Below are 22,156 nucleotides of genomic sequence, written 5' to 3' on the forward strand. Positions count from 1 at the left end.
TACCCATGACTCAAATCTAATTCACTCATGTATCTCTTTAAGACCTGTCCAACATAAAAACATTCTGGTTGAAATTTACCTCGTGATTTCTTGGAACCTGCTCTTGTAATAGCTTGATACGCACTGTAGAACACATATGTACACATACATACACGTACACACACGGATGTGTGAAAGTAGAATGTGGTGTTGTGTCCCTATCTTTTCATTTTTTTGTGGAGTACAGTGTATGAAAAAATGTATGAAACATAAAGGTACAGCTTAACAGATTATAAAGAGAATTGCTCAGGTAATCACATCCAGGACAGAGAATATTACCAATATTCAAAAACCTCTCTCCATACCCCTCTACTTCCTCCATATTCTTAGTTTATATCAATTACTTCCTTCCTTTTATTTTTACAATTTTGCCACCTAACTATTCATCCTTAGACCCATTCTTTTAGTCTTGCCTATTTTTAAAGCTTATGCAAATGATATCAATGATACTGTGAATTCTCTTTTGCCTACCTTATTTTCTTCAAACTGTTTTTATAAGATTTATCTTTTGGATTGCTTATTCTTGTAGCTGTATAAGTATTTCCCTGGATGGATAAGCCACTATTTATTTGTTAATTATATTATTCAAGGGCATTTGCATTATTTCTTTTCACAGGATATTTATATTTATAATATTATAATATTTTAATATCTGGTTTGAATATTTTTATTTAAGCCTGATAGTGCAAAATGCATTCACTTCTGTAGGGTAACCATGTTGTAATAGAGTTGGGAGAGTTTGGCATAAATGTGTTTTTGACTAGACACTGGCAAACTATTTCCCTAAATAATTAGGACAGTCACCCTCCCATTACCACTGGATGCCATGGATGAGTGTTCCTGTTTTTACATATCATAATCTACCTTTGGCATTATTATTTAATAGGTGTGTAGTGGTATATCATTGTGAGTTTGAACTTTATGAAAATGTGTTGCCTATCTTTATTGATTGCTTATAGTTTTCTTGGTAAGTGCCTAAGTCTGCTGCCAGTTTTCTACTGGGTTTTCCATTTTCTTCCTAACTGATAAACAAAAAATTATTTATATGTTATTGTTATGATTTCTTATTAGCTACATATGCTGTAAATACCTTCTCCCTGTCTGAACATAAATTTTAATAATTCCATGGTGTCATTTGGAGAGGTAATTCTTTTATTTTTTTAATGTTTATTTACTTATTTATTTATTTTTGAGAGAGAGAGAGAGAGAGAGAGAGTGTGTGAGCAGAGGAGGGACACAGAGAGAGGGAGATACAGAAGCTGAAGCAGGCTCCAGGCTCTGAGCTGTCAGCACAGAGCCCGATGGGGGACTTGAACTCACGAACTGGGAGATCAAGACCTGAGCTGAAGTCGGACACTTAACCGACTGAGCCACTCAGGCACTCCTTTTTTTTTTTTTTAATTTTGCTTTAGAGAGAGAGAGTAGAGACGTAATTCTTAATATTTAATCAAATTTATTAAACTTTTCTTTATGGATAATATTTTATTCTCCTGCTTAATAAAGACATTTTCTTATAAAAGCTAATATCTCTATATTTCATATTTAGGTTTACTTACACAGGCATATCATCTGAAATTAGTGATAGAAATATGATTTGGGTTTTCTTTAAAGAACAAGATAACTCTATTCTATTTCTAATTGCTTCAAAATTTATTCCCATTTATTATGTATGTTCATAATTTTTTTTTCGTCTTTCTGTTAACGTGGTGATTCTATGCATTCCTTCCCTAATATTAAGTAAAAATATGTGTTCCTGTGATAACCCCGATGTGGACATGATGCATTTTCTGTTATGTTGGGGTCCTATTTACTTAGTGGTATTTTTGTTAAGAATTTTGCATCTAATTTTATGAGTAACATTACAGTGTAATTTCTGTTTTCTTGTTTTTGTTGGGTTTGGGATCAAGGTTATGCTAGCTCATAAATGATGGGAGAAGATATATGGTTACTCTCTGGGAGAATCTATAAAATCAGTATTATTGACATTATTTATTCCTTAAATATTAGATAGAATTCAACAGTGAAGTGGGGTTTTCACTGAGGCAAAATTTTTAATTACATGTAATTATGAAAATATCTATATTATTCATGTCTATAATATCTACAGAACTATTTGAAAAATGTTTAAGTTTATTTATTTTGAGAAGGAGAAAGAGAGAGAGAGCATGTGCAAGTGGGCAGGGGAAGTGCAGAGAGAGAAGGAGAGAATCCCAAGCAGACCCTGTGCTGTCAGTGTGGAGCCCAACATGGGGCTCGAACTCATGAACTGTGAGATTACCACCTGAGCTGAAACCAAGAGTCAAGACGTTCAACCAACCGAGCCATCCAGGCACTCCTATAGAACTATTTTTAATATGTGGATTTTTATTGTAGTAAAATATTCTAAAATTGCCATAGTAACCATTTCAAGTATACGATTCAGAGGCATTAATCACATTCTCAATGTTGTGCAGCATTAACGCTATTTATTTCCAAAACTTTTTCATCAATCCAAACAGGAACTCTGTAACCATTAAGCAATAACTTTCTATTCTCCCCTCCCCATTAATCCTTGGTAACTTCTAATCTATCTTATGTCTCTATGAATCTCCCATTCTAGATATTTCATATAATAAAAATTATACAATATTTTTCCTTTGTATCTGGCTTCATTCCCTCTCCTACCGTCCCTTTTTTGTCAATGACAATGAATTTTTTTCACTTTTATGTATTTATTTGCACAAATTTGTACAAACCTGATCTCATTCACCAACACCAACCATGCAACCAGGACACATACACAAGATCTTGGAGAAGGCTGTCAGGTACTATGAAGGACAGAAAGGGGTGAATACAGTGGAGTGGGCATTTCATTTCAATTGCAGGGGTTTGAGGAGAGCTCTAGTCCCACACCTGAGAAGTAGAGGTATGAGAGGCAATAAATAGAACCCTGGGCCCAGCCTGCTTTGGTACATGGTGGATCCATTCCTGAGCACCTGTCCCTGGCCCATGACCAATAGTCATGAGCCAGAAGCAGGGCAGCGGGTGCAGGCAGACCAGACAGGAAGCCAAATGTCCTCCTCCAACAGCCCCCAAACAAGTCCTGCAAGACATGAAGACTGGACCAGGTTCTGCAGACCCTCGCTGTCAGTGCTGGAGGGCACTGCCTTTCACCTTGTCTGAACCTTCAGGGAACACAAGGTGCCATCTTGCACCAGGGGCTTCCTCTTGACCACATGCGGGCTCTGGCTGCAGCTCAGAGACTTCCTTTGGCCAGGCTGGTGGCTGGTTGCTGGTGGACTGCCTCTGTATCCCACTAACGTTCATCCTCTGTGTCACTGTCCTACAGGCTTTCTGCCCAGTACCTGATGGGTGGCCTGATTTGGGTTTTCTCTAGTTTTATTTTGATGGTCTATGTGTAGATTTCTTTACAGTCACCTTACTTGGCATCATAAAATTTCTTGAAATAGCAGACTGTCTGCATTTTGATAAATTCTCAAATGCTGCCTCCTGTATTACTTCTGTCTCATTCATATGCTTCTCCACTTCAGAGACTCTAATTAAACATATGCCAGAGTTTCTCCTATATCCTCTTTGTTTCTTTTCTCCTTTATAAAATTTTCCAAATTTCTGTCTCTAAATGCTGCATCCAGCTTTGTTTGTTTTGGTCAAATTTCCAATTCATCATTTCTTTTTCACTTTCTATAATCTTCTCTTTAGTATATCCATTGATCTCTTATTTTATTATATTATTATTCACTGCACTAAATTCTATAAAAACTTTTCTTCAATATGCTAAGTCTCTATTGTTTCCAGTACTCTGCCAAAGCTTAGCTTTTATCTTCTTTACTGCATAAATACATATTATCTTCAGTCTGAGCCTGATAATGCCACTATTTGCAATTTCTATGTATCTGCGTTTGTAATTTCTATGTATTTATTTTTTCTCATTTCTGAAGTTTCTTCCATATGTCATCTCACCACCTTTTTTTCTTTGCATGGTTCATTTGATCAGGTGTGCTGTATATTGTCATTGAAAAAGATTTTATAGAAGAAACTTGAGGATTAGGATCATGTTACCTATGATACTATTTTACTCCAGAAAAGGATTCTCATTTACTTTTGCTTGTTATCTGTGGATTTTAGCAATCCTTATTTAACTCAATACAATTGCATGGTTTGAGATTTTCTGCTCTATTCATAGTATTCCAAACTGGCCTTCATTATGTATGAGGGCTAATTTTATTCTGCTCAACTTTGGAGTAGAGCTTTTGGAGATATAGGAAGGAAATGGTTTACCAAAATCTATTTCCTTTATTGGCCTTTGCCTCTACTTGTATTGTTTTAGTTCTGTGAAGTTATATGTTTCAGACTGGATGTTTATGTCCTCCCAAAATTTGTATGTTGAAATCCCAACCCTAATGAGATGGTATTTAGGAGGTGGAGCCTTGGGGAGATAATCAGGTAATGAAGGTAGAGCCTTCATGATTGGGATTCATGACCTTAGAAAAGGACCCTAGAGAGCTTACTTTCCCTATTTTCGTTCTCTGTTATGTGGAACATAGTGAGAAGACAGTTTTCTGTGAGCCAGGAAGTGGGCCCACACCAAACACTGTATCTGCCATCACCTTGATCTTGGGCTTGCCAGCCTCCAGAATTGTGAGAAATAAATGGTTACTGTTTAAGCCGTCTAGTCTGTGGTACTTTGCATGGCAGCCCAAATGGACTAAGACACTGTCAAAAATAGAGTTCCTCTCCACTGCAGTACCCAGGACAAACATAATTTTAACGCTCTCAATCCTTTTTCTCTCCTTATTTGAAGCTGGCAAATGCTTCACTATCTTGTTAACTCTTTGCTTTATTTTATTAAAAAAGATTTAATTATCTGCTAAAAAGTAATTAGAAGTGGAAGTTCTATGATATTTTTTAATTAATAGCCCTTTGATGAATTTCAAACTCTCAATAATTGTCTTCATAGAAATACCTTTCTTTCTTATCCCTCAGTAAGGCTGACTTCAACATTACCCTCATCATTTTATTTCTAATGCAACCTCTCTCTATATATTTTAGTTGAAAGCTCTTTCCTATTAAATATAAACCCATGTATTTCAAATGCATAAAAATATATAGAACATTTGTGGATTTTTTTTCCAGAAAGTAAACCAAAAAATGATATTCTAGGCTTAAGCATTATATAAATATGGGATATTTTAAAGCTATACATTATTGTTTTGTTAATTTTTACATAGTATGATATAGCTTATAATATTCACCTGAAAGAGCAATATTTTATCATGATCAAAATCTTTGTAATCATTTGTAATCTTTGCTCCTTCTGTGGTAGGTGCTCTGCTAGGGTCTTTTTACACTGTCTAAAACTCATATTACATAACTGGAATTTAGGGGTTGAGAATTTAGTTCCCTTAACCCTTCAGGTTAGGAAAAGTGAGATCTACAAAGAGCAACCAACGTGCCCCAAGGTGCACACTGTGTCAAAATAATAGGGCAGACTTAAAAAATTATTTCTGCTTGACCCCATTAGAAACTCTATAATTAATGAAATCAAGTTATTATAGTTTTAGTTGCTATTGGGTGAAAGGGAGAACGCAAAGTTAAATTGTACTTGAATAATTAAATGTGATTTTTAAAAAAAGAATTGCATTTTATCCTCTTTCTTAACTAGCAGCATGGCTATATTTAAGAAACTTCTAGGGGTGTCTGGGTGGCTCAGTCAGTTAAGCCCCGACTTCTGCTCAGGTCATGATCTCAGCATGGCTATATTTAAGAAACTTCTAGGGGTGTCTGGGTGGCTCAGTTAAGCCCCGACTTTGGCTCAGGTCATGATCTCAGAGTGCAAGCCCCGCATCTGGCTCTGTGCTGACAGCACAGAGCCTGGAGCCTGCTTCCGATTCTGTGTCTCCCTCTCTCTTTGCTCCTTCCACACTCATGCTCTGTCTCTGTCTCTCAAAAATAAATAAACATTAAAATAATTTAAAAAAACTTCTTTTTTTTTGTTTATATATGAAATTTATTGTCAAATTGGTTTCCATACAACACCCAGTGCTCATCCCAAAAGGTGCCCTCCTCAATACCCATCACCCACCCTCTCCTCCCTCCCACCCCCCATCAACCCTTAGTTTGTTCTCAGTTCTCACCAGTCTCTTATGCTTTGGCTCTCTCCCACTCTAACCTCTTTTTTTTTTTTTTCCTTCCCCTCCCCCATGGGTTCCTGTTAAGTTTCTCAGGATCCACATAAGAGTGAAACCATATGGTATCTGTCTTTCTCTGTATGGCTTATTTCACTTAGCATCACACTCTCCAGTTCTATCCACGTTGCTACAAAAGGCCATATTTCATTTTTTCTCATTGCCACGTAGTATTCCATTGTGTATATAAACCACAATTTCTTTATCCATTCATCAGCTGATGGACATTTAGGCTCTTTCCATAATTTGGCTATTGTTGAGAGTGCTGCTATGAACATTGGGGTACAAGTGCCCCTATGCATCAGTACTCCTGTGTCCCTTGGATAAATTCCTAGCAGTGCTATTGCTGGGTCATAGGGTAGGTCTATTTTTAATTTTCTGAGGAACCTCCACACTGCTTTCCAGAGCGGCTGCACCAATTTGCATTCCCACCAACAGTGCAAGAGGGTTCCCGTTTCTCCACATCCTCTCCAGCATCTATAGTCTCCTGATTTGTTCATTTTGGCCACTCTGACTGGCGTGAGGTGATACCTGAGTGTGGTTTTGATTTGTATTTCCCTGATAAGGAGCGACGCTGAACATCTTTTCATGTGCCTGTTGGCCATCCGGATGTCTTCTTTAGAGAAGTGTCTATTCATGTTTTCTGCCCATTTCTTCACTGGGTTATTTGCTTTTCGGGTGTGGAGTTTGGTGAGCTCTTTATAGATTTTGGATACTAGCCCTTTGTCCGATATGTCATTTGCAAATATCTTTTCCCATTCCGTTGGTTGCCTTTTAGTTTTGTTGGTTGTTTCCTTTGCTGTGCAGAAGCTTTTTATCTTCATAAGGTCCCAGGAATTCACTTTTGCTTTTAATTCCCTTGCCTTTGGGGATGTGTCGAGTAAGAGATTGCTACGGCTGAGGTCAGAGAGGTCTTTTCCTGCTTTCTCCTCTAAGGTTTGGATGGTTTCCTGTCTCACATTCAGGTCCTTTATCCATTTTGAGTTTATTTTTGTGAATGGTGTGAGAAAGGGGTCTAGTTTCAACCTTCTGCATGTTGCTGTCCAGTTCTCCCAGCACCATTTGTTAAAGAGACTGTCTTTTTTCCATTGGATGTTCTTTCCTGCTTTGTCAAAGATGAGTTGGCCATACGTTTGTGGGTCTAGTTCTGGGGTTTCTATTCTATTCCATTGGTCTATGTGTCTGTTTTTGTGCCAATACCATGCTGTCTTGATGATGACAGCTTTGTAGTAGAGGCTAAAGTCTGGGATTGTGATGCCTCCTGCTTTGGTCTTCTTCTTCAAAATTACTTTGGCTATTCGGGGCCTTTTGTGGTTCCATATGAATTTTAGGATTGCTTGTTCTAGTTTCGAGAAGAATGCTGGTGCAATTTTGATTGGGATTGCATTGAATGTGTAGATAGCTTTGGGTAGTATTGACATTTTGACAATATTTATTCTTCCAATCCATGAGCAGGGAGTGTCTTTCCATTTCTTTAAATCTTCTTCAATTACCTTCATAAGCTTTCTATAGTTTTCAGCATACAGATCCTTTACATCTTTGGTTAGATTTATTCCTAGGTATTTTATGCTTCTTGGTGCAATTGTGAATGGGATCAGTTTCTTTATTTGTCTTTCTGTTGCTTCATTATTAGTGTATAAGAATGCAACTGATTTCTGTACATTGATTTTGTATCCTGCAACTTTGCTGAATTCATGTATCAGTTGTAGCAGACTTTTGGTGGAGTCTATCGGATTTTCCATGTATAATATCATGTCATCTGCAAAAAGCGAAAGCTTGACTTCATCTTTGCCAATTTTGATGCCTTTGATTTCCTTTTGTTGTCTGATTGCTGATGCTAGAACTTCCAGCACTATGTTAAACAACAGTGGTGAGAGTGGGCATCCCTGTCGTGTTCCTGATCTCAGGGAAAAAGCTCTCAGTTTTTCCCCGTTGAGGATGATGTTAGCTGTGGGATTTTCATAAATGGCTTTTATGATCTTTAAGTATGTTCCTTCTATCCCAACTTTCTCAAGGGTTTTTATTAAGAAAGGGTGCTGGATTTTGTCAAAGGCCTTTTCTGCATCGATTGACAGGATCATATGGTTTTTCTCTTTTTTTTTGTTAATGTTATGTATCACGTTGATTGATTTGCGAATGTTGAACCAGCCCTGCATCCCAGGAATGAATCCCACTTGATCATGGTGAATAATTCTTTTTATATGCCGTTGAATTCGATTTGCTAGTATCTTATTGAGAATTTTTGCATCCATATTCATCAGGGATATTGGCCTGTAGTTCTCTTTTTTTACTGGGTCTCTGTCTGCTTTAGGAATCAAAGTAATACTGGCTTCATAGAATGAGTCTGGAAGTTTTCCTTCCCTTTCTATTTCTTGGAATAGCTTGAGAAGGATAGGTATTATCTCTGCTTTAAACGTCTGGTAGAACTCCCCTGGGAAGCCATCTGGTCCTGGACTCTTATTTGTTGGGAGATTTTTGATAACCGATTCAATTTCTTCGCTGGTTATGGGTCTGTTCAAGCTTTCTATTTCCTCCTGATTGAGTTTTGGAAGAGTGTGGGTGTTCAGGAATTTGTCCATTTCTTCCAGGTTGTCCAATTTGTTGGCATATAATTTTTCATAGTATTCCCTGATAATTGTTTGTATCTCTGAGGGATTGGTTGTAATAATTCCATTTTCATTCATGATTTTATCTATTTGGGTCATCTCCCTTTTCTTTTTGAGAAGCCTGGCTAGAGGTTTGTCAATTTTGTTTATTTTTTCAAAAAACCAACTCTTGGTTTCGTTGATCTGCTGTACAGTTTTTTTAGATTCTATATTGTTTATTTCTGCTCTGATCTTTATTATTTCTCTTCTTCTGCTGGGTTTAGGCTGCCTTTGCTGTTCTGCTTCTAGTTCCTTTAGGTGTGCTGTTAGATTTTGTATTTGGGATTTTTCTTGCTTCTTGAGATAGGCCTGGATTGCAATGTATTTTCCTCTCAGGACTGCCTTCGCTGCGTCCCAAAGCATTTGGATTGTTGTATTTTCATTTTCGTTTGTTTCCATATATTTTTTAATTTCTTCTCTAATTGCCTGGTTGACCCACTCATTCGTTAGTAGGGTGTTCTTTAACCTCCATGCTTTTGGAGGTTTTCCAGACTTTTGTCTGTGGTTGATTTCAAGCTTCATAGCATTGTGGTCTGAAAGTATGCATGGTATGATTTCAATTCTTGTAAACTTATGAAGGGCTGTTTTGTGACCCAGTATATGATCTATCTTGGAGAATGTTCCATGTGCACTCGAGAAGAAAGTATATTCTGTTGCTTTGGGATGCAGAGTTCTAAATAGATCTGTCACGTCCATCTGATCCAATGTCTCATTCAGGGCCCTTGTTTCTTTATTGACCGTGTGTCTAGATGATCTATCCATTTCTGTAAGTGGGGTGTTAAAGTCCCCTGCAATTACCACATTCTTCTCAATAAGGTTGCTTATGTTTATGAGTAATTGTTTTATATATTTGGGCGCTCCGGTATTCGGCGCATAGACATTTATAATTGCTAGCTCGCCGCCCTTCCTACCCTCTTCCGTGGGCCTCTCGTCTGCGCTTGGCTCCGGCGATTCCGTTCTCAATTAAAAAAACTTCTATCCCACACGTTTTTCTCAAAAATTATAATAGGGTGCACTTCCTGGAAACTATGTTATTTTAAGATTTTGTGTTATAATTATTTGTCAATAGCAATGTTCACTGAAGCAGCATGACACAGACATATCAGTAACAGGACATATGTTTAAGACACATAAAAGTCAGATGAACTTTTTCTTCTTCAAGGTTTAAATCTGAATCCCAATTTTATGTGAATTAGAATATACTATCACTTAAAAAAATAAGAAAATACTATCACTTTATAGATCTAAATTAAAACATGGAAAAAGACCAATTATTTGCTTATCAGCTCTGTATTAATTTTTGCCCTAAGTTTGTTTACATGAATTATTTCAATGAAATCTCACAGTGGATATGTCATTCATTATATAATCGTATTTTTCCTTTTCCCAATGCAGCTCAGAAATGTTAAAAAAAAAAAAAATGCCTTACATCACCAGGTGGCTATGAGGGCCAATTTTCCCATCCCCCAACTTCTACCATTGTGACTTTCAAATATAGACCACAAACCTGTTCAAAAAGAAAAAAAATAAAGTTTGTTTATCTAATGTAGCAGCAATTTTTGTTTTCTGCATCCCCTTTCCCACCATTGCAAAACTATTGTTTGTAGCCTGTCAGTCATGATTTTTCTTCACCTCCTATTTAGATCCTTAATATAAGATTTATATAAATTATCAAAGAGGTAGGTTTATTTTCTATGTTTTATATGGAAACGGTTTCTCAAAGAGATGATGTTACTTAGTGAAAGCTAGTAAAAGAAGAATAGAACTGAGGTCTCCAAAGCCCGTTACTTTCCTACCTTATACAGATCAGGGTGAATATCAAGATGAGGCCAATTGATTCTTGATCTGATGTTGAGGCACGCATGACGGATATGGATTATTATGCTCCTCTTGCATAGGAAGTAGATCTCTTTTATTCAAGATATCATTTCTTGTTGCTAAAAATCCCGAACATACTTTATTACAAAGCTGATGAAATCACATAACTCAAGCGATACCTCTTTCACCTCCGGATAAAATTACCCTCCTAGGTTACCAGTAGCAAAGAATATTTAGCATTTATTCTGCTAGTTCACAAAAGGAATATTTTACCTAAATAACTAAGCAAGCCCACCTTCCTTCAGCATGTCAGACTAATTATGCTTACCAGCTACAGTTTATGAGTGCTTTGTGTGTTTGAATTTCATAAGGGGTCAACCAGGCTTAGACAAAAGTGCAGTCCTGCCTGAAAAATATTTTTCTTTGTGCCTTGTACTGAGGGTAAAATGCAGAGGTGGATGCAGTCTCCATTCTTTAGGATATCTTACTCTGCTACAGAGATTTTCATTATTTAAAAATTCTAATAAGGATGGTAATAATTTTTATCTTAGAATAAGACTTTGCTTTATTAAACAAATATATAACTATGCTAGAGAACAGAATTTTGTTAATTTGTTAGTTTTATTTCCTGCTATGAACATTAACAATAGCATTAACAAAAGCATATACACAGTAGAATTAATTTTTGATGCTAAATCATATCTCAGAACAATATAACTGAAAGCATTCTGCCTACCATTGGAGAGACCTAAGTTCTTGCTTCAGCTATGTTGGTAACTGGCTGTGTGATTGTGGAAAGTTATTGGATCTCATTCCACATTCATAAACTAAGGAACATAAAATGGATACTACTTAAAAATTTATTAGGAATTCAAAAGTTAATAATAAAAATATTTTAAATTGTTATTTAAATATTTATCAACATCTAAAGCCTACCTAATTGCAGTATATTCTCACTGCTATTTCCCCACATAAATTATATTTCTTAGAGGGGAGAATTATGTTTTCTATGGGGTTTGTTGTTCACTGTTATAATGTCTAGCACATTGCTGATTGTAGAATATGAGAATAAGACAGAACTATGTCCTCTTTTTGTATAAAGGAGAAAACTCTGATATCTTCAAAGAAAGACGAAAAGATGTTTGACATAATTTTCTCTGAACTTAATGACTTCATTTTTAAAATCAGAAAAAGCTCAAATTCAAATAAGCATTTTCAGTATAATTGGGCTATTTTTCTGACTAAACAGAAACATCTTAATCAAAGTTTGATTGGAAATTTGCAAAAAAAATATACAAGTGGTTGCAAGTTTTAGGAGTAATGAAGTTGTTAAACTCTTAATCATTCTTAAAAGATACTTTGCCCTGATTAAAAGGATAGTGAATTTCATATCTTCCTAAAAAATATCCAGTATCCAGTATTCGTTGACACAGTGGAATGTGTGTTTTTTTAATGTGAATATATAAGCATATATATGGGGTATGGCTATATACATATAGTGAGGTACCAGATGTCTATTTCTGGGTAATGGATAAAATCTAAATCGAGCAACTCTGTAAATATATGACAAAAATAAAAAGAAAATATGGTATTTGGAAGAACAAAAACTCTCCAAGAACACAGAACTGACATATTCAGAATGTTCAGGCACATTAATTTCTTCTGGTACTCTCTATGGTGTGTGGAAGATGAATGTAAGTTTGAATGGAAAATAATATGGTTTATTAAACTGAATATGTTCCTAAGGTTTTTTGCAAAATTGAAATAATGATCTTAAGTTATTTTCAAATAATAGATCAATATCAAAATACTGATATTTTGTGGACGGGGGAGGAGGCTACGTATGCATAAAATGTATAGTGGAATGGGAAAAATAAGAAAATCTTTATGTGGGAAAAATGACAGGTATTTTAAGAAAAATAGAACTTGTAAATATATTATCATTAGTAAGTAATTTTATTTTCAAAAGAATCTGAAATTAATCTCATGGACCCACATGAAATTAAATATCAACTTGAATAATAATTTGAGTCAGAATATTAGCAGTAATATTTTAATAGTAATTACTAATGACTTAGGACTTCAGGTTTACTGTGAAAAACTTGCCTTCAAAGGATGAAAAAGGGGACTTATAATTCCCAGTTTATGTGAGAACTTTTTGTTTGAAGAACTGTCCTTATTTTCTTTAAAAAATAGTAGTAGTAGTAGAAAAAGAAGAAAAAGAAGAAGAAGAAGAAGTAATAAAACTAAATATGTTTCTGGTAGCAATAAACTAAGTGGGATAGTAGTACAATTAGCATTAATAACATTTTATAATTTGGTTCACTATAGAAGGTTTTACATAATAACCAAGTGCATCTTACATCCTCCAATGTAATAAGTTCAATGTGAGATTGGATGGATAATCTCCCTATAATGCCTGTGATTTTATTATCAAATTCTGAGTGTTTTATTATTTTAAAAAATGATTTTCATTTGAAATGCTGCATCAAAATCTTTAAGTTTTAATTTTGCTCTGAAATTATTTTCAATAGAAATTCAACTTTATGATCTATTTTTCCACACTATTTGAACATCTATATCAAGTGGTGAACATTGAATTATTCAGAATCCAGTCTTTCCCTTTATTTGAATGACACCGTGAAAATCAGAATGAAAAAAAATTCATATCTCCAAAGTTTGATTTTGTTAAGCCTAATTCAACTGAAAAACTACATTTCTTTATAATTTGAGAATTATGTTTTCAGAGATCTTATAATGTTGACATGCTACTTTTTTAAGACACAGGATTTTTTTTTAATGTTTTAAATATGTATCTCGTGTGTGTGTGTGTGTGTGTGTGTGTTTGTGTGTGTGTGTGTGTGTTTGGGGGAGGGGATTAACTTAGTCTCAAAAAAGACATGAGGATTAGAAAAAGTGGAGACTAGAAATACCTAAAACATGCATGTCCATTTCCTTCTAGTCACCAAATATCTTTGTCAAAAGAAGTTGACATGACATGTATATATCTACATGTATTGCATATGTAAATGTGTTTATGTACAGTACATGTATGTGTGTGGAATATGGACATGAATTTGAAGTAAACTGAGAGGTGCACTGTAGCACATGATAAACAAGTCTAAATAAAATGCAGTGCACATTTAGGCATCCTCTGATCTATCACATCATCATCTTTGAAACTCCTGGGTCTCCTCACTTTTTATCTTCTTATACGATTTTAAGATTTATTAGGTCATCGTCTAGACTTTATCAATTCTTTTGTGGGGTAACACACGTGTAAGACTCGATAGTTGAAAATAAATAATGCATTTTTCTGTATCATATGGTAATTTCTGTACATGTCTATGTTAATCAAGAAACTATCATCCCTGAATTAAAGACATCCTGTCTTATTCTCTGTATTTCTGACTCTATCAAAATATATTGGTTGAACGTAGAGAAACCTCCGCACGCTTGAAGATATGTGAAGCAATTCCCCTAACTTTGCATTTAAAAAAAATAAGAAAATTCAACTTAAAAAAGTTGTGCAATGTTGGAGAAAATCATCAAATGGACATAGTTTTTAGTTGACCTGTGAGCTGGACTTAGGTAATCAGAGGCTCCTTGCCCTTCCCCGGTCCTTAGAATGTGTGCTCCACTTGCTTTCTTTGTGCTAGTAGCTGCCTAAGAACATAGTCTTAGGACAATAATGTGGCGTCGAGACCAGGGGCACAGTATACATGACAGAGCCCACTTAAGGCCTCTTTATTAACTCTTGGGATTTTTTTAATGTTTGCTTATTTTTGAGAGAGTGAGCATGGGAGGGAGAGGGGCAGAGAGAGAGGGAGACGTAGGATCCACCGTGGGCTCTGTGCTGACAGCAGAGAGCCCGCTGTGGGGTTTGAACTCACAAACTGTGAGATCATGACTTGAGCCCAAGTCAGACACTTAACAGACTGAGCCACCCAAACAATGCCAAACTTTTGAGGTTTAACGCCCACTGAGCCACCCAAACAATGCTAAACTTTTGAGGTTTAACACGTGGGTGTGAAGATTTACATGCCTTACCCTGCCCAACACAAACCTCATATTAAGTTCCCTTGCTTATTAAACCTGCCACCTATCAACTGGGAGTGGACTCTTTCTTTGGTTTCTCCAAATATATATTTCACTCCCCATATATGGGTCAGTTTCAGATTACATTCAGGAAGCTTCCAAAGTTATGAATCAACAATTGGCAGCCTGCCAGGAGAGGAGAGAAATAGGCCTTGGGAAAGGCAGCTGCAAGGCAATCCCAAGCTGGCCATCCACCTGTGTGTGGGGAGGGTGTGTTATTCGATGTTTGTGGATTGCCAGATGCTCCTGGCAAACTGCAGCTGATTAAAAAAACTTTTTTTTTAATGTGTATTCATTTTCAGAGACAGAGGGAGGTAGAGAGCAAGTGGTGGAGGGGCAGAGAGAGAGGGAGACACAGAATCCAAAGCAAATTCCAGGCTCTGAGCTGTCAGCCCAGAGTCCAAAGGGGGCTCAGACCCATGAACTCTGAGATCACTACCTGAGTTGAAGTCAGACACTTAACTGACTGAGCCACCCAGCTGCCCCAAACTACAGCTGATTTAATGCATTTATTTGAGTAACTGCACAGAGTGCACTGTAGCAAAGAAGGGAAACACATGGTTGTTGTGGTGGGCTGGCCTCTACTGCAAGCAGTTTGTCTGGACACCAATGCCCAACCAAAGGCTAAAACTTGGGTTAGAATGTTGGAAGAAGAGCTTAGGTTAGAGAAGGACATGTGGGTGTCCACCACTACTCTGCTAACTTGGGAGGAAGCAGGGAGAACAGGGTAATAAATTGGAACCCTTGGCATGCCATTTTGACACGCTAGGAGGGTGCAAGATACTATTAATTAAGGTCCCAGAGCTTGTGACAAAGCCTGATTGGGATGTGAAGAGGTGGAATCCCGGTAAAGGGAAGATGCAATGGTGATTGACAATGAAATGAAAGGAATGCCCCCATGCCATCCATCCCCCACCCCCCAAAAGGAAAAACAAAACACAACAAAACACAGCAACCACAACCTCAGCCAGTGGGGCAGCCCCCGGTGCAGGAGACATTCATGATGAGAGAATATACTCCCACGGAGTTTATTGGTATAGCTGCCAAGTTCCAGCAAAAGGCTGGGGCAAGAATCCAGGCATGGTTAGTGCAGTTATGTGATACAGGGACATGGATTTCTCTGACTGGGCATGAGGCAGAGAAAATGAGCAACATCAATGGGTTTAAGGTACCCATTCCCTTATAAATTGTACTATTCCAGCATACAGGGAGGTTTGGCTCAATGAGGGAGATCTCGCTAATCATGTGGGACCCTGGAAATCTATGAAGGAAATACAACAAATTCTTAAGGAATTGAGATTGGTACTGACAATCTACACCCATCATTGAAGGCCCTGACTCGGTCACATTCACTGCAGGAATGAAAGTTGGGATTCTGCAGTCCTGCCCCAACACCTGACATGGAACACTGATACCCACACTGAGCCCAGCTGTGGGACAAGATATTTATGATGTTGGATAATCTATGGCTGATCCAGGGGAAACTGACAAATCCAAGGAATGGGAAAGGCTATGGGAAGACTGGAGACAGAAAGGAAGCATAGAAAGCCAAAATTTCCCCCCCAACTGCTATAAAGAGTCTGATGAAAATAACCTGGAAGCAAATGCAGTTTGACGTCACTGCTGCGGGGACCCCACCTGGAAAAACAGACTAACAAACCAAACAGTGTTGGTTGGCCTGTGGAAAGCCTTAAAACCTGAACAACAGTGCAGTCCTGCCCCATTTGCCCCTACCATACCTGATTCCCTACCTATTCCAACAGAGGCTTCAAAGATACGGTTCTGTTCAGAGTGAGTGGAGCCTATGGTACACATATAAGATGCAGGCCAAGACTGTGTTCAAATGAGAACTATTGGAGGTGATTGGAGGCCTCGTAATGAGCTCACTATCAACCGGGCCTCCAGAAGTGAACAAAAGGTGATGGTTCTGGTGGATATGGAAGCCAAATGCACTTTAATACATGGTAACCCTCAAAAGTTTTCTTGCTTCCTCAGCACCATCAATGGTTACAGAGGAGAAACAGTTATGGTCAAGAAGACCCTCTTGACACTACAGGTTGGGTATTCTCCCCTGCCCCACACAAGAAAATGAGGTTTTTATCACTCTAACACCAGAAAACATATTGGGCATTGATATCCTACTAGGTCAAATTCTGGAAGTCTCTATAGGTGAAGTCCACCCCAGGGTTAGAGTAATCACACCAGTGCTGAGGGAAAACACCAGCTGGACACTGGGAAGGTTGCTACCCTCATGATGAATGGTAACTGTCAAACAGTATAAATTGTCTGAGGGACAAAAGAAGACAGGAGAAACTACCAAAAACTGCACCAAATGGGTATTGTTTGCCCTGCGCATAGTGCTTTCAATAGCCCAGTATAAACAATAAAATGTCAGGTGACTCATGGTGGATGACAGTGGATTACAAAGAATTGAACAAGGTAGTATCTCTCCCTGCAGATCCATGTGGTGGTGCCTAACATTGCTACCATCTTAGATACTTGGCCATGGTCCTAAGAATATACCAGGCTATGCTGGACTGAGTAAATTCCTTTTTCAGGCAAGAGATCTTGCCACTGAGTCACAAGATCAATTTGCCTTCATGTAAGAGAGATAACAATTATCCTTTCAAGTACTTTCCAAGGTTACCTGCACAGCCCCACCAGATGTTATGGGATGGTAACCCAAGACCTGTCCCGTTCTTCCTGCATCAGTATAATAGGCCCAGTACATTGATGATGTAATGTTTACATCTGATGACCGCCCTCTGCTGCAGGCTTTGCAGGAACATCTGTGAAGAAGATGGACGATGATCCCACAGGAAATTCAAGGCCCAGGCACCACCATAAAGTTTTTTCGAGCTGTTGTGTGGTCAAGGGAGACGTGTGTTGTCCTAGAAGCTGTGACTGACAAAGTGCAAGCCTGTCCAACTCCTAAGATGGTAAAAGAGGTTCAAACTTTTGTAGGGATTTTGGAGGACTTTTATTCCCCACTTGGTACAGTGCCTCCGTTCCCTATATTACCTGGTAAAGAAAGAGCACACGTGGGGTTGGGGGTCGGACCAGCAAATCACCTTTGAGAAGGCAAAAGTACTAGGGAAGCAGATTAAAATTCTAGCCATCTCTCAAGCAGGGCTACTGCAAGTGTTAAAGCATGACTCCAAAACGGATGATTGGGCACTGGGGCAGACACAACAGAAGGAGAGAGCACTACCAGGATTTTGATCTCAATCTTGGAAGGAAGTAGAAGTCCCATATAGACATATTCCCATAGAGCAAGAGTGCTCCCAGCAGTGTACTCAGCTCCAGGTAGAACCTTTTGTGAAGGAACAACATTTTCATAGTAAGAACTTCTTCCTTTCAAGGGCTGGGTTGAAAATATGATCAATCCGCCCACTTTTGTCAAGACTCACACTCCCACTTTGACTACGTGGCATGTGTATTTGCGGTAAAGGATTGCCTTGTCCCTAGCCCACTGTCTCTAAAACTACAGGTGCTATTAAGCCCTGAGGAGTATGTAGATGTTCCAGATGCCCCCACCCTCATTCTTGCATTCTTGTGGTGGTCCCTGAGACCTGTAAAATGGGAGTAGGGGAAATACCATCCTGTGCCTGGTATATAGATAGATTGATCTAGTGGAGGCAATCTGTCCACAAGGACTGCAATAGCTATTCAGCCCAACACTGACACCATCTGGGCAGAAACAGGAATGAACCTTAGCAGCCAGTGGGCTGAACTCAGCTGTTAGGCTGGTGATCATGCATGAGCCCTAGCCACTAACTCTTTGCACTGACATTTGGGCTGTTCTAAGGAGATTAACCCTATGACTTGGACAACAGGAAACTGAGGGATGGATGATTATGAATAAGCCCTTATAAGGTCAGGATATGTGGGAAGACATTTGGGATTGCCTGCAAGAGCCTGAGGCAGTTCTCACTGACTCATGAGACATCAGCATGCCCTGGCAAACAGGAAGCTAACACCCTAGCTCAGGGACAAGCCTTAGGAACTGACCCTTCAATAGATACAGCAGATTAGTTGCATAGAGAGAATGGCCATTGCAGTGCCCAGGTGGGATGGAATATTGCCAAGGATGCTGGATGGCTTCTGAAATACGGTTACTTGGTTAATGCAGTAACAGCATGCCTTATGTGTTCTGAACAATGCCCAAAGAGCTGCCAAAGGAGTCTGGAGCCATCCTTTAGATTTCCCAACCAGTGAAGGATTGGCAAATTGTGGTGGACCCTCTCTGCCAAGAGTTCTAAATATGCCTTAGTTTGTGTGGACACTGAACCTGGTCTAACTCAAGATTTTCCCTATCACCATGCAAACCAGGTTGCCTCCACTAGGGGATTAGAGAAGCTGAGTATGGTCACCCTCATTGAAGTGATTGGTGGTCACATTTCAAAGATTATGGTATACAAGACTAGGCAAAATAACATGACATTGAATGGAGGTCACATCTCCCCCATAACGCATAAGCAGCATGGTAGGTAGAAAGGGGAAATAGTATATTAAAGTGGTAGATTTAATTATTAACAAATAATGCCAGATTGATTGGATTTAACTAAAGTACTGTCCCAGGCTCTAATAGATTTGAATGATCAACAAGTAGGGCCTGTTGCCCCTATGCCAGACTGGGAACTTCTGCTGAGACACCCAATACCCAATAGAAGTTGTAGGAGACAACCATTGCCCTGACTCTCACTGTAAATCAATATGATATAGTGCTGAGAATACCAAAACCAATCATATCAGGGAAAGGAAATTTCTCCTGGAATTTGCAATGAGATGTCCCACTGAGCTGGGTGGGTTACTTCTTACTCCTAGGTGAGGTGCAGCTACCCAATCTCCACTGGGATCCTGTTGTCACATTGCAAGCTGAACCTGTTGAAATCCATGATACTTGGAATGGAACAAGCACCATGGAAAGAAGGGAGAAGAAGGGGGGTCCTGGTCCAGAATATTCCTCCACAATTCTATCTCCTCACTCCTGACAGTTTTGCCTCCTCTGGTTGACATTAATGGTATGCCCAACCAGGTCAAATTCCTAAAGCCACAACCACATTGACATCTAAGGATCAGTCCACAGGAGCAAGAAGGGAAAGACTCCCCATCCATACAAGTTCCTACTAAATATCTGTCTTTTGACCCTAGATTTTAGCTACTCCTGTGGTGACCATTCACAGAATGGACACTTGATAGAAATACCTTCCCACAGTGGGTCCACCCATATGCCCAGCAAAGAAATCAATCCAACTGTTAGGTATGTGGGCAACTGCTCCTCTCTAGCTCATCAGTATTGCCATGGGGCATATCACCACTGCAGGGAGGGGATGAAAAAGCCCTAAAGAAGTACATTAAGGAAGAAAAAGCTAGGACTAGTACTCTTAATTCATCTGATCCGGAAACCTAGATTGTGGCACACACTATCAATAGCACTGGACATGGTATTCTTTTTATGACAATCAAACTACATAGGCGGCTCATCAAACTACTGACTGAAGTCCTAGAAATGCCACCATCAAGAGCTATAAATGGCTGTGCTCAGAATTGGGATGGGTTTATCTGACTTACCCTGGGTTATGAACATTTAAACACCCAGGCATCCCTATGTTGAGAACAAGACAACAAACATCACTCTAAACAAAACCAACCCAATTGTACTAGAAATATGGAATGGATATCATTGGAACTGTGTAGCCATTCTGTCACATTTAAAGGCAATGACTGGTTATGCTGCCCAGATATTTATTGGATCATTCCAGATGGAACCTGGTGGTTATGTGGCACAGATCTTTAGCTATGGCTTCCATCTGGGTGATTAGGCTGCTACACCTGGGGTTTTCCCAGGGCACAGGGGAGAATCTGCTTCATGGTAACAATTGCCAACCTTACTTTCTCCAAGGCCAGATGGGCATGCTCTGGTTTCCACTGGTATGATCATTTGACCATCATTTTTGTTCCCTCCATTGGCCTGGAAGATGTTATATCATACATAAAAGCCCTTACTATATTTACACAGTAGGCCTTAAATGACAGCTTGTCCTTACTGAATACTGAAATGCCTCTAAGAGAAATGTTGTCATCCAAAATAGGATGGCCTTCAATATTATCACTGCCTAGCAAGGAGGCACCTGTGCCATTATCCAAATGGATGTTACATGTTCATACTTGATGAGTCTGCTAATAAATGATCTCCATTTAATCACATGAGGACACAAGTGAATGCCCTGTGTGATCTGACCCATAGCCTAGGGGACTTAATAAGTCAATGATTTGGATCATAGGGCTCTTGATAGGAAAAGTTGCCACTGATTTGGGGAATCAATTTCTTAATCTGTGTTTCCTCTTGCATGTACCTATATTGTTGTGTGGCATCTGCTCCACTGCAGCCAGACAGCTGGCCAAAGGAGCCACCTCCATGCTACCAAAACCTCTTGCTGACTGCTCAGGACACATTGCAAAAGAGGGGGGCATATGAGATCATAAGAACTGCTCATAGGGTTGAAATGTCAGAAAAGATCATGGAGTGGACACGACTGCCAATTGGCCTGTGAGCTAGATGCAGGCCTTTACATTACCCTTACCTCTACCCCGTCTTTGGAATGTACATTCTGCTTGTCTTCCTGTGCTAAAAGCTGCCCAAGACACAGCCCTGAAGTAGTAATGTGATGTTGAGACCAACAGAATGGTATACTTAAGCTCAGTTAAGGCCTCTGTATAAGCTTTTAAGATTTAGTGGGCAGGTGCAGACATCTACTCTTAAGGCCATCCAAGACAAGTCTGGTATGTAAGTTCTCTTGCTTACTAAACCTGCCACCTAACAAATCTATCTGGAGTGGCCTGCCTCTTTCTTCATTTTCTCCTAGCCCTCAACATACAGGGTCTGGTTTCAGATTATTTCCAGGAAGCTCCTAAAGTTTCAAACTAACACAAGAATACTACAATACCATTTATGTACTATCATCTATATATTTCTCTCTCTTCTTATTGTCAACATTCACTATTGTTGCTTTCTTTCTCCCTCCTTTTCATCCTTCTCCTCTTTCTCCATAAGTGTGTGCTTGTGAGTGTGTGTGTGTGTATAGACACACATTATTTTTCCTAAGAGGGAGAGCATTAGGGTTATTAGTGAGGCATATATTACCAATGAACAAGTATATTCTCCAAAATAAAATAAAACAATAAACACACTCTGTAATAAAATAATAAAATAAACAGTCTGTAAAATTAACATATATGTAATACTTCTACTTAATTTATAACCCAGATTCTAATTTCCCCAGTTCTCTCAATAATACACTATAGCTGTTATTTTTTTTATGACCCAGGATCTGTAAGCTAGAATCATTTACTTTTACTTGTAATGAA

Source organism: Puma concolor, chromosome D1 (genome assembly GCF_028749965.1).
Source record: "Puma concolor isolate L17-30 chromosome D1, mPumCon1.1.hap2, whole genome shotgun sequence".
Lineage (NCBI taxonomy): Eukaryota > Metazoa > Chordata > Mammalia > Carnivora > Felidae > Puma > Puma concolor.